Raw genomic sequence first — 11710 nt, 5'->3', positions numbered from 1 at the left:
AGCACCCAGTTAAACCAATAAGGCCTCCAGTTGCCTAAGGCACAACTTTCCTAAATGACAAAACACTCTTATAATGGATTATTGAACAAGCAGAATGGTGGAAGAAGACTTTGCCCTCAGCATCCTGTTACAAGAAGTAAGCATCGTCTCTCAAAAATTGAGTCTGACAGTGTAATCCATATGGCTTGGATTCATAGCGTCCGGTCCATGGATGATAGGGCTCTTTCCATTCACAGCGCGCAGTAGGAGCTAGTGATAATTCTTCTGTGGCAAAGACTTGAAAGAGCTGTTGTCTGAAATCCCATCCTCATTCTGCAGCTTGACTACCTCCACCCATGCTTTTCCTGAGCATTTCGAAGCCCATGTATTCATGAAACTGAAGAGAGAGGTGGAGGTGAGGATGTGGGTGGAATCCCGTCATCATACTTCCTTGAGTTCTCTTTATGATGAAGCTTTAACCTTGGTGTCCTAGCTAAGGTTGTCTTTGTGGTCTGTTCAGAAGATCCACCCTGGGAGACAAACAGCATTACAGAATTCCTCCCAAGATACAGCTTTGTTCAGTTGCCAGGTGGACTCATAGCGCAGTAACTAGGGATGGTAAGTTGTTCCAGTGCCTTCACCATTCCTCTACCCAATGATGTTCCCAGATCAGCAAACAGATGGTGCTTGATGTCACCCTCTCTGTCCCCATTTTGTTCTCACAAACTTCCTGAACACAATGTCTTTGGAATGGCCATGTACAGTTAATGTGTGTATCACCAAATCCCTGCAATCTTGTAAAACTATGACAGGTGTCAGAATAAAACTGACTCTTCTGGGAACTCAAAGAAAGATTGGGATGAAGACGGAGAATGCAGAGAATATTCAGTATGCAACAAAATCCTAAATTAAATATATATTTTTTGCATGCTTATCGTGAGATTTCCCATCACACTTCCCTATCAGTGATGAGCATTCTCATTTGAAATCTGTGTCTCATAAACTTACGTGAGACCAGTTGGTTAAGCAAAATAGCTGGGGGAATAAAAATGTATATTACATTTACATTCAGACTGTTGTCAGGGCGGCAGGAATCCACAGCTCTTCAGGGCTAATTTCTGCAGCAGTGCTCACTAAATTCAGTGCCGGCTCTGTGAAATCTCCATGACAATTTCAAGGGAGTAAAAGCTGCATTATTCATACCAGCAGGAAACATAATATAGGTCCTTTTTAACATTAAAAAACTTATTTTGTTTTATACCTTGTAATAAATCGGACGCCTTGCACATTTGGTTTTCCTGATAGAAAATACTGCTGCTGTTACTGGGCTTTAAAAAAAAATCCAACAGCATGTGTTTTAAGAGGCCAGCCATTTCACTTCTTCAATGAATGTTTAGCACACAAAGAAGAAAAAAATCCTGAACATGTACCCAATCAGGAACTTTAGACTTATGAATGAATTCTTTAAAAATACCCACACACATCTCGAGGCAACAATATTAAGCAGCATGAAACTAAACTGAACAGTAGCATCAAATGCAGCTCAATCACTATTTTCAAAGATTATGAACAATGTGACTTTTTCATTTTAGAAAAGCAATATTGCTTTCAAGGTCTATACATTGTGGTCAGCAACATTTTTTTTTTGTTTTATTTCAAGAGTGGTTGGTCCACTAGAAAAACAAGGTGCTGAGGTTGTTCCTTGTTGCTGATGCTAGTCGTCCACAATCCTTTAAGGTAATAGGGCCAGTCAAAACCCTTCAAGAGTCAAATATGGCTGAGGGACAAAGATATGTTGTTCCAAAGTCTACGATTCAGTTATACAAACTTCCTTATTAAATGACATCATGGGTTCTCCTATGCATGAATACCAAATTTATCTCTGTATCCATATCCTTTGTTAGTGAAAACCTCCTGTTAGTGGCTCAGGATGTCCTGTGAACTGGAAGCAATAGTTGATGTACACAGAGGTCATTTCTTGAATACAGAGACATTTGGAGAAGGCAACTTTTTCCGTCTTTCCCCAGCCAACTGTAAGGCCTTTTTGTGGGGAAAAACAAAATAAAACACACAGTCTGTCAAAGACAGAGAGACTGGTGTTGATGGAATCAAGAGCTGTCTGTGAATTCTGAAGGTATCTTTGGATTCAAGTGGCCCTTTCTCACTTTTGATACAGAGCAGTACACCATAGAGTAGAATGCTTATGCTGCTTGCTGCAGCTATGTTCTATTTTATTATTTGAAAACAACACTATTGTTTCCAGTGTATAAGTTTCCAGTGATTCTTCCCTCTCTCCATAAAGATGCAGCATACCTTGGATGTGCACCTATAGACTTACAGGGTTATAAGAAGAGTTACCAGCACAAATACTTAGGATTAGTTCATGAAGGCTTTCACGGCTGGGATCTAATGGTTGTTCTGGGTTTTTCGGGCTCTTTGGCCATGTTCTGAAGGTTGTTCTTCCTAACGTTTCACCAGTCTCTGTGACCGGCATCTTCAGAGGACAGCAACCTGTGCTCTGGTATAGTTGTCTTGGGAGTGCAGTATTTATGGCTGTGAAATAGGCTTTTGTCTACTTCAGAAAATGTCAGTAGCCAACAACCTCCTTTGGTGGACCTTCAAAGGACACATTGGGATGTATTTTCAGAATAGAAATTGCAATTGCCCCCTTAACCCGGAATAAAGACACGAGACAAGAGAATATGGATTAAACATGGGCCACACTTTATTGAATATAATCATTGTTGCCAAAGGGGAGTCCTGCCTTAGTGCAGATTCAGGTTTCTAAACATAGGTCCAAACGGACCCTTCTAACCAACAAATATGTGAGTCCCTGGCCCAAATTCTCCCAGCCATGAAGACAGTGAGAAACTCTGCCAGTCCAAATTTGACCACCTTGGACCTTAAGCCACTCTCTCTCTCCTTATTGACTGTTGGTCTGGGTGTGTCCCCAGCGCATCTCCCCCCCCCCACAAGCACTGTAATCGCACGACCCGCAATGCTAGGGCTTCAGATGAGCTATAATTACCTGCTATTGCTATGGGACTCACCAAAATACCTGTTTAATCTGCACTAATCGCCAGTGTGACCGAATTTCCACCTCAAAAAATGCCAGAGCACCTTTTCTAGTGTGGGATAGGCAAAAAAAAATCCCTGCCACCAAGAGCCAATCAGGAGACGGGTCAAAAATTCCTGTCCGGGCCCCAAAGGCAACCAGATAAACTCACACTAGAATATAGGGTGGGCAGGTGGGATGCCAGCAAGAAAGAGGAACCTATTGATTTCCCCTCTTCTAAGCTGCTCATGCAAGACTTAACAGAAATCTTGTGTCCTCCAGGGAAAGTGGCAAAAGTAAGCCACGCTGCTGAAGCCCAGCTCAGCAGTGGCTTATTCAATGTGAGAACAGTGAATGCTGCTGGAAAATAAACTTTTAAGGGGCAAAATCTTGTTGCTCTATCTTCTCCCTTCCTTGGATTTTTTTTTTAAATAGGAGCAGCCACACCTGCAAGCAGTTGTGATTTTAAACAAAGCTTAGATATTGGCATTGTAATTTCTCTAGTATAAAAACTTATTGTGACCACAAGTCTGATGGAGAACAGAAAAATTAATTATTTTCCTTCCCAGGAAAAAAAATACAACCTCATTGCTATTTTTATTAACCTTTTCTAACTTTAAATTCTAGCCATCTATTTAACACTGGTGTAAAAATGTAGTCCAGATTTTAGAATTCGGCTCCAGTAACATTTGATAAACTGGCATGACATTTCTCATCCTGCTTTGCCATCTACGTAGTGAGCTTTAAAAAAAATGGATATTTGAGAGGAATGTCTGAAACAATCTCACACGGCAGCTCACATTCTCAATGAAATGTTACTTTTTACCTCCACAGCAGGAAATAAAGAGGTGACAGAGTGAAAAAAAGGGCTATTATTATTATTATTATTATTATTATTATTATTATTATTATTATTATTATTATTATTATTATTATTATTATTATTATTATTATTATTATTATTATTATTATTATTATTATTATTATTATTATTATTATTATTATTCCAAAGCCTGCAATGGGGTCTCCCTATAGTGTGGATTCTAGGCTCTGGAGCAGAGGTCCAATTGTCCAACTCTCCCAGTTTCTAGAAGGTGAGCCCCTAGCATTGGGGCCATTCTGCAAGCTACAGTTGTACTTGGGTTGGCCTTAACAGTTGACCCCAACCTCCATGCCCAGATCTCATGATCTAAAGCATCTCAACAAGGTCAGCCAGTCACCAACTGGCACCCTGTGGCACTTACCACTACTGCCTCTCCCTTCCACACCACTCATCACAGCAAGGAACTTGCAAAGGTTTGGCTACTGGTGGCCCAACACAGGCCAAAATGGCCTTAAGACCCCACTCTAGGCTATCTGAGAACATATTGGTATCCAGGTTGGACAAATGTGCCCCATCATCTTCAAACAGCTCAGGACAATCAAACATTTACTCTGTAAGAGACCAAAGAAACCTGGCGATAAGGGAGCCATCCTGGTATATGAAGGGGAACCATCCTGGTATATCAAAGACAGCTCCCTTTTGAACAATGTGCCCATTTCTGCACATTCATTGCTGCCTCTGGGCAAAGCAGCTCCTCCCTCTGGCCTTCTGGTCAGTTTTGGACCTATGAATATGAATACTGGCTGTCCCTGTGCCCAAGAATACACTTTGAAGAATCAATGTTCTTCCGGAAGTGTCCTGCAGCCACTAATTGCCCGTTTGTCCTGCTGTCAGCTCTTCCAGCCTCATTTCCTCCTCATCAGTTCTGTCACTGCGTAAAGGGGGTAAAAAAACCTCACCAAATGACCTGAAAGAGCAACCCTCCTTTGTGGTAAACAAAAGGAAAGGTGTGTGAAAAACCAGAAAACTTAAGAGGCAGCCTCTCTGAAGGAAACTGATATGAAATGGGAACAAAAGGGGTAGGGAGGAGGTGATCTCCCAGAGTGGTAAACTGCTCCTTAAAGGGCACTGCCTGTATTGGATACAGGAAGCAACCTCTATGTGCTGGGATAGAGACAGTGGCCATGCACTAAGAACCCTTGAGGATCCTCTCCCAGTATGCACTGTGGCATAGGATAGGGGTGCAAGAGCAGTATGCTGATTCCTGGGTCCCTTCATTCTCCACCAACTCTTGGGAATGATGTCGAAGGGTGCAGCATGCTCACCTGTTACCCCACCCATGCTGCTGCTGCCATCATGACTGTCACTTTCTGAAATTGGTGCACCAGGGCATAGCTTCTTATCTTCCTATAGGAAATCATCTCACACCTCAGCTGCTGCTGCTCCATCATGTCTACCCTCCCTCTCCAAAGTATCAGGACAAAAAGGAGTTTTTTAGGTACCTTGTTCAACTGGGCATTCCTTCCTTTCTTACTCTCTGCTGAGATGGGGAATCTGCTTTGATAGGTTGTGCCACCCTTTGGAGTGCACTCAATCTAGCCAATATGGTATCAAAGTGAGGAAGCCCCTCCCCCCACATCCAAGGATGGAGATACAACTAGTGGGGAATGGGATACGGCAGGGCTCTGAACTGGCTGCCTCCCTTTGTTCTTTCCCCAGCCTCTCCTGTGAGACATGATCACTCAAATCCCCATAGTCCCAATCCAGTTAAGACTCCTCACAGTCACAACCTAATCACAATTTCCCCTATTTATCAAGAACCAGCTAGAACTGGGTCCATCAGTAATCTAATTACCACTAAGACCAATCCTGACTAGCCTAAAGTATGGTATATCAATAAAGTGAGGAAGGGTAGCTGGGGATTAGCACTCAGAAATAAATGGTAGTAACCCTCATCCTACACAGTGTGACCATCCCAAACTGCTAAAGCTGAAGATAAGCCTGGAAGAGGCTGTATGACATTAGTGGAGAAACCTGTCCCCATTAGTCCCTGTTCTTGCCCTCAGGCCAAGAACACTTCAGCCTAAAAAAGGTTGAAGTCCAAGGCCCTGGTCACCAGAGCCAAGCTGCCCTGCAAAGAGAAGCTGAGCAGCCTACCTACTACCTCAAGCCATGCCCACAACCTGGGCCCAGATTGCCCTGGCACTCCAGAAGCACCCAAGCCCACCAATTTAAATTAGGCTATATGACGTGGTGGCGCTGCGGGTTAAACCACAGAAGCCTCTGTGCTGCAAGGTCAGAAGACTGCAGTCGAATAAGATCGAATCTATGCTTTGGAGTGAGTCCCCATCGCTTGTCCCAGCTCCTGCCAACCTAGCGGTTCGAAAGCATGCAAAATGCAAAAAAATGAGAGTAGATAAATAGGTACCACCACGGTGGAAAGGTAACAGCATTGCATGTCTAGTTGCACTGGCCACGTGACCACAGAAGATTATCTTCAGACAAACACTAGCTCTATGGGTTGGAAACGGAAATGAGCACTGCCCTCTAGAGTTGGACACGGCTGGACAAATTGTCAAGGGGAACCTTTACCTTTACTATAGGCTATATAGCCCAATGAATTTGGTGCTCCCCAATCCCCAAACCCCAATGACCCTATTCCAGGGGCCCCGCTACAATGGCCGAGGCAAAGTTAGGTCTGAGCAGGCTCCAAGCCCAGCTAGTAGACTGTAGTGGGAGGCTAAGGGTGGGTGAATCAACCAAAGGCCAACCGTGACCTGTAGGCCACCCAACTCTGTTCCAAGACCTCCATGGTACTCACCCCTTGTGTCTGAAAACCATGCAGGGACACAGTTGCATGACAACTTGTCATTTTTGTGACAGCCACTGCTTCCTCCTGCATCATTAGCATTCTTCACAGACCTCATTAGATTAAATTTGGTGAGGAGGGGGAAGAGAGCATTGTTAAATTAGCATACTTCCATGACTGATGATGGCTTACACATTTTCAGGAATAGATGTCAGATTCAAGTAATAATAATAAAAATCATCTACTTGAGAATGCATATAAATTATACTGGCAGAGACTTTACAGATATACTCAATAATTTGCTAAAAGGATTCTTGTTTATAAGCATCCTATAAATCAAACATAAAGGATTTGGTAGCTTTGCCCACAAAGAGGTCTGATTGTATATCATGGCAACAAATATAAAAATGAAATAGTCCAAGTCATTTTATATCCGCAGTATTCTCTGACAATCACTTGGAGAGAGGACTCTGAATTTGAAAAAAACCAAAGTGAACTAAATTAACTAATTTGTTTGTTGTCATTTATTTTATAAGAATTGTTCTGGCAGTCTGTATTTCTGAATGCAGACAGCATATATTGACTATTTTTAAGTAGCATCTTGCATATTTATCTGTCGTTTACAGAATGCAGCAACGTTACCACACAGGGAAGACTGAACAGCAGTTGATTGCATTCAGTTTTGCCCCCTACCCCCCCCACCATCATCCCAGGTCATAGCCCTTTATTTCCCTCATTTTTCTTGGAGTTTTTTTTTCCACTAAAGAGAAAACAAAAATAGACAAATGAGGGTGTCAACAAACCCAGAACAGTAAATATTCATCTGAGGGAGGAGTTAATTGAAGCAGAAGATGGCGTAGCATGTGGATCAAAACCAAGCCTTGGCAGAACAAAACATAGCTAGAGAAATCTGTCTGTTTCTTATCTTTGCTAGCTTTGTGTAGGTGCTTTACTTTTCTGTTTGCCATACATGAGAAATCTGCATAGTTTCCTCCTAGCTTTCAGATAAAATGAGCTTGCGTAATGCATATTCTCTTCAGCATTTTATTATCTCCTCCCTTTCTTCAGTTCTTTGAATCATCGCAATGGAAGCAATATTAAGTGGATCTTACTGAATGTTAATGGATTTAGGAGCTCAGTGAAATGCATATATATATACACACAGAGGGGGGGGGGTTAGGCTTTCTAAAAAGCCTGGATTTAGATGTGACCTACATATGCTAAAAGAAGCTCCATTTATTAATGTGAAATATTAAGGAAGAGATTTTAGTGCCAGCATCTCAGTTCAGGAAACTGGGGTTATTAATGCAGATACACAAAGGAAAAACACCAGGGTATCATTCCTACCCATAGGTGTAGTCTGGTCACTTCTATGAGAAGGTTGAAAGGGAAATGCTACAGCTATTTTTGGAAGCGTTCCTGGTGGAGATATTTATACTGGAGCCAGGGATAAAACAGACTTTTCTAGTTCATAAATAACATTCATTATAAAATCATATAGAGCAGAATAAGCACATCCTCCCTTTCATAAAAAAATGGAAGAAAACATTCCGCATTCATACAGCTCAGATCTGGCTCATTTCCTGGAGGCTGGAGGCTCTTCACTCCCTTCTATATATATATATTTAAAGCCGGTTTGATCTACTACTTTTTGACCAACCTCATAGCTCTTTAGTTCACTGGTGTGGTAAACTGCTACCTAATCAGGGTTCTACCACTGCAGACATGACTTCCTATTCTATAGCCAAAACACCCAAATCTTTCCTGTGATAACTCTAAGATCAATTCCACTGATCTTTAGGGAACTTTTCTCCCTCATGGAATGGTTAGCACAGTGGTTCCCAGTCTTGGGTCCTCAGATGTTCTTGAACAACAGTTCCCAGAAATCCTGGCAAGCACAGCTAGCAGGGAAGCCTTTGGTGAGTTTTAGGCCAAGAATATCTGGGGATCCACAACTGACCACTACTGGTCTAACAAGAAAGGAGGGGAAATACCTTACCAGGTGTATTCTTTCTAAATCTGTTTCCATGGCTGAAAGTAGCCTTCCCCAAATTCATGTCCTCTGGATGTGTATCACTGCCACTCTTCTCTTGTCTGGAGGCCCTTTCCAGTCCAAAACATCTGGAGGCGTATCAGCACAGGGAAGGCCAGACTGAGAAAAGGGCTGTCACCAGTGTGCATGCACAAACTCTTACACACTGCTTGATCATGTGGGCACATGCCATCGCTTCCTCTTGAAAGATCAAGTTAAAATGAGTTTGTCCTCGCTTTCTTGGGGAATCTTTTAGTCTCTCTCCCAAACAGATCCCGTGCATTCTGTTGCCTGGAAAAAAGTTGATGTTCTTTTTGTAGTGCAGTTCTGTAAATTCCCTAACATACTGTGGGCAATTTATTAATTACAAGTTGTTTTAGGACACGTTCTTAAGCAGATTCTTAAAGTTACACAAAGCTTCAGTATTTTACTTTAACCCCTTCTATCTTAATTAATACAGGTCACACTCTGACTAATTACTCCTTAAACACTCTCTCTGCCTTACACCCCAACATCCTTCTCTCTTCTCTGTCTCTGACTGAGCTAACTAGACTTTGACTCACCCCTCCCTTCTAGTTTCGATCTCCCAACAACTCTCATTGGTATATGCCAATAATCTTCTACCTGAGCCAAAGTAGGGCGATCACTAGTATGGATAGCATAGATGAAATTTCTGCATCAACTTCATGTGCTGCCACTAGGTTTTACCATAAACAATTCTGGTTAAATTTTGTAGAATTTTGACAGAAGCTGGGTGGTAGGATATGGCCCTCAATTCCTTCATATTACTGTAGCTGCCTGATATATATATTTTAAGTGGCTGCTCCATAGGGAGCAATTGGGTGATTCTGTCCAGAGTGTTTGAACTTTTTATTTAGCATTTTTCAGATGGATGTTCAAGTTTGTGGGAGACTGTGTATAGCTCATAGGCAAAGGTTCACATCGTCCATCACTTCTGTCATATATTAAAAGCAGCAAATAGAGCAGATGATTTCCATGTTAGGGAGCCCAAGCATGAGACAGGTGCAGCCACTTTGCTGGACCCAGGATATGACTTGCATTCCCTCCAGATCCAGGTTATGATTTGCACTTGCATCATGCCTCACCTTTCTGAGTCCTCTTCAGAAGATGAGGAAGACCTTGTATAGCCAGAGGAGGCCAGTGTGGAAGACAAGTTTAGTGTCCCAAGGGCTGGTGTTGTTTCAAAAGTATAGTTGGCAAGAAAGTATTAGAAGATGAAGACAGCATAATAAATGTGAGGTCCTTTTGTCCTAGAGAGAGAAATGCAGATTGAAGAGATTAGAGAAGGACAGCCAGCACTTCAAGGCTCTCTGAGTGGTAATTAGAAACAGCTGGATGCTGGAGCTGGGGACTGGCTATGAGCTATAAATTCTGTAAATACTGTCAGCCATGTGTAGGAGATTATGTGAAAGTTAACTTTGTTTTCTATCTTGAATCTCAGATGACTGAACTGATTGATGTCCATTTCTTTATTTGCTCCTTGTTATTTTTGGCAACTGATTTGTTAGGCTAGACCAGTGATGGCAAACCTTTTTGGGCCCGAGTGCCCAAACTGAGGGGAAAAAACCCACAAAAACCACCGGGTGGTGAGTGGTGGAAGTGGAAGTGGCGGCAGCGGAACTGGATGTGGCTGCAGAAGGTGGAATCCCAGGCATGGAGGTGCCTTGAGACCCTACTCGGGAACCATTGCTAGTATCAGCTGCTCCGGATCCTGGCCTGCCACCTGTTGGGGCATCAGCACTGTGGCAGCAGATGCCTCCTTAGGTTTGGCTGCCGGGGGGGGAGTAGCATGACGTATGGCTCGCGTGCCCGCAGAGAGGGCTCTGTGGGCCAGCCATGGCACGTGTGCCATAGGTTCGCCATCACTGGGCTAGACCAACCCCTTGATCCTTGCTTTTTGAATAAGGATTGATGTAAAATGACACAGCCATGACACTCACTACCTGATGTGCAACACCAATCTTAGAAAGTCTCCCTTCAGTTCCAGGAAGGTCTTTCCTTTTCCTTGTCCCCTTACCACTGCTCACACAATTTAACAGAGATGCCTGATCCTCCTTTTGCAGGCTGCAAGAGGAAGGAGAAAGTGGGGAATTCCACTCCTACTTGCTCAACTGCACAAACCACTGGCTGGGATCCTGTTGTGATTTTGCTCCACAGTAAGCGAAATTAGTAAGTGATGTTCTTCTCATTCTAGGGGATTGGAATGCTAAAGTAGGGAGTCAAAAGATAAAAGGAACAACAGGAAGGATTGGCCTTGGAGTTCAAAACGAAGCAGGGCAAAAGCTAATGGAGTTTTGTCAAGAGAACGAACTGGTCATCACAAACACTCTTTTCCAACAACACAAGAGGCGACTCTACACATGGAAATCACCAGATGGGCAATAACGAAATCAGATTGATTATATTCTCTGCAGCCAAAGATGGAGAAGCTCTATACAGTCAGCAAAAACAAAACCTGGAGCTGATTATGGCTCTGATCATCAGCTTCTCATAGCAAAATTCAAGTTTAAACTGAAGAAAGTAGGAAAAATCACTGGGTGAGTCAGGTATAATCTAAACCAAATCCCTTATGAATACACAGTGAAAGTGAAGAACAGATTTATGGAACTTGATTTGGTGGACAGAGTGCCTGAAGAACTTTGAATAGAGGCTCGCAACATTGTACAGGAGACAGCAACAAAAACCATGCCCCCCCCCAAAAGGAAATGCAAGAAAGCAAAGTAGCTGTCCAAGGAGGTCTTACAAATAGCAGAGAAGAGAAGGGAAACAAAATGCAAGGGAGATAGGGAAAGTTACAGAAAATTGAATGCTGACTTCCAAAGAATAGCAAGGAGAGACAAGAGGGCCTTCTTAAATGCAAATAAAGAGGGGGAAATAATAGAAAAGGAAAAATCAGAGATCTGTTCAAGAAAATTGTAGATATTAAAGGAACATTTTGTGCAAAATGGACATGATAAAAGACAAAAGTGGTAGGGACCTAACAGAAGCGGA

Source organism: Pogona vitticeps, chromosome 5 (assembly GCF_051106095.1).
Source record: "Pogona vitticeps strain Pit_001003342236 chromosome 5, PviZW2.1, whole genome shotgun sequence".
NCBI lineage: Eukaryota > Metazoa > Chordata > Lepidosauria > Squamata > Agamidae > Pogona > Pogona vitticeps.
The sequence above is the reverse complement of the archived record's forward strand: the minus strand, read 5'-3'. Positions refer to the sequence as shown.